The 2650-nt window shown below is 34.0% G+C and overlaps 1 long non-coding RNA gene across 1 annotated transcript; it reads left to right on the forward strand.

Annotated features, from left to right (window-relative positions):
- The first annotated feature begins 218 nt into the window (after positions 1-218).
- Positions 219-2650, forward strand: LOC121639927. The gene is made up of 3 exons (XR_006010273.1): positions 219-288; positions 1803-1853; positions 2531-2650. It is a non-coding gene; the product is annotated as an uncharacterized LOC121639927 (long non-coding RNA).

Consider the following 2650-nt stretch of genomic DNA (forward strand, 5'->3'; position numbering starts at 1 on the left):
GTCTCTTGTAGATACAACTTAATTTATTTATGTAGATCTTATTTATATTAATGTGTAATCTGTGGGTACATATACAATTTAATTAATTCCAGCGTAACTTGTCTCCATTTAAAAGCAACAAATAAGACTTAATTAAAAGTAACTTGAAACAGATGAATACTTCTAAAGTTCTCCATGTGGGGACATTTTGCGCATGCTTCAACAGAGGCCACCATTTTGCACTTGAAGAAGACAACTCGTGTGGAAAACGTGCTACCGTTTTAAGATTGGCTCTGAGGTCTCACTTAGGTAAGTCACTCACACTGATTTTTTAAAATGTGTTTCTATCTTAACCTGGTGCTGTTTATTAATAAAAACACATTTAAATCAAGATGAACTATCTGTGGTTCCAAGCTGTGTGTCTTTCATGATTTGACTTATGCTAGCTAAGTGTTCCGTTAGCTGTTGCAGTTTAAAAACTATAAGGGGCTGCTTGACCATTATATACTTGAAAAAATGCTTTTTGCTGAAAAAACACGCTTTAGAAAGGGCACAGGCCTTGTATTGGAGTATATGAAGGCTTGCACCATACAGTTACAGGTTCAGATTATTTATTTTATTAAACATTATTGTGATCTTGCTGGATTGTTTGCTCCATGTTTATTGTGTATAGTCATGGAGTTGCTCTCGTAGGAAACGTCCAAGTTCGTTTAATGGTTGCTTTTGTTCAATTTACTGCACAATTTTTTTTTTTTTTTTTTTTATCATGCGGGAAATGTGGACGGAGATTGAATCAGGTATAAAACACAGAAGAAGATGGTATTTGTTCATATGAGGGTGTGGTATATTTTTTCCTATTAATCGGAGAGTTTTTCAACATGTCTGAGCCAAAATGAATTATAAAACGAGCCAGTAGACAAATGGATTTTTAACCGCTGCTGTCTGAACAGCAGGTGTGACGTCACCTGCTGGCGGAGCTGAAGTCAGCGACGGCTCTGAGAGAAACACCAATGTTGTCCTTGGAATAAAACAATTCTACCATACATATCTCTAAAAAAATAAATAAAAAGCTGCCTTGGTTTTTGGCGCAGCGTTACAAAAAGTAGCGCTCTCACAAAACAAGAGCAGCCTCACCATGCCTATCCAAGAAAGATTTTCCTATTCAGCTGTTGAAATTGTCATCCATCACATGAAACAATGTGAGCTCAAAAGGTGGTTGTGTAAATGCAAGCTTGTCAGGAGTGACATAAGAAAATGAGTTGTCTATCTTGACCTATCATGTTATAAAACATGCATCTGATTTTAGTAATATTCGGTGATGAATAGCTAGGTTCTGTTAATCTGGCTGTAAATCATCTAACTGTATTGTCTGCACAGTTGTAAAAACTAGCAAATGTAATAATTATACCACTGTTAATATTATCGTTATTTAAAATTCAATATGTACAGTACATGAAAATTTTTATATTTGATATTTTCATAGTTTTTTTTATGATTTGTAGTGCTGTACAGTGAATTAGTTACTCATCAGTCACAATAGTATACAGAAAATATTCTATCAATAAGCAGATAAACAAATTGTAAAGTATTAAGTCCCCTAAATGATTAATACTTTTTTAGGGGATTTTCCCTTTCTTTGATCTGCTATTTGTTCTACAAATGCAAATCATGGTATAGAAGTACAGTTAAAATGTTGACTTAATCTTAATACTCTGTGGTGATGTAGTATTGTCTGATGGCATAGAGAGTCAGGTATTGTTTAGCCATTGTTTTTCTAAAGTCCTGCTTACTTTAATTTTTGTATTTGTTTCTATTTATGGCAGATTTCTTGTTTTCTTCACATATGATCGTGTAATCTCTGGGGACACTATTTGGTAAGTGCACACAAATTACTCACTAATTTATTACTCGAGTCTTACAGTAATTAATTTCTTTGTTTTACATGTTTGTAGATTTTTTGATTGTCAGAAATAGCAGCAGGCAAGACCACTGACGTGTTGCCCACAGTTCTCAATCTTTTAAGGCAAAATATAAGTTAAAATAAATCAGTTCAATAGAACAAGATGAGAATAAAAATGTCAGATTTTTAAAAGGGGCATTGTATCTGAAAGGCTCCTCTTGTAAAGGTAAATCTGTTTGGCACAAGACGGCAGCCAGGCCATTATTCTTCTAGCTACGATACTGGACAAGTTAAGTTGTATATAAAACTATCAGTTCTCACTGGTTAACCAAGGTAATGCCTCCATGGTGATTGTATAAAGTCATTTCTTCAATTTTCTCTTTGTTGTTTGTCCAGTTAATGTGGCACTGTAAAGACTGTGGAGCTGAAGTGCGACACTAACTACTAGCAAAAGTATACATGTTCAAGGTTTTAAAATATGCCTAAAATATTGATTAAAAATGCATTTAAATTGCTGTTTACCAGTTCCAAAAAACTGTTCTATACTCTATAAAAAAACTATAATTATGAAAAATACTCTTTCTATACGTAAAATAACTGCAAAGTACAATTTTAACTGTTTTCCACTTTTTTTTTTTCTCCAAAAAATAGACTGAAGAATGGCAGAACCTCTGAAGCTGAGAGTCATCGTGGAAGATGATGATTTTAGGAGGCTTGACCTCCCCTTAGGAATGCCAAAAACTTTGACAGAATTACACAGTGCTGTTTGCC

This window comes from Melanotaenia boesemani, chromosome 5, assembly GCF_017639745.1.
Source record: "Melanotaenia boesemani isolate fMelBoe1 chromosome 5, fMelBoe1.pri, whole genome shotgun sequence".
NCBI classification, from domain to species: Eukaryota; Metazoa; Chordata; class Actinopteri; order Atheriniformes; family Melanotaeniidae; genus Melanotaenia; species Melanotaenia boesemani.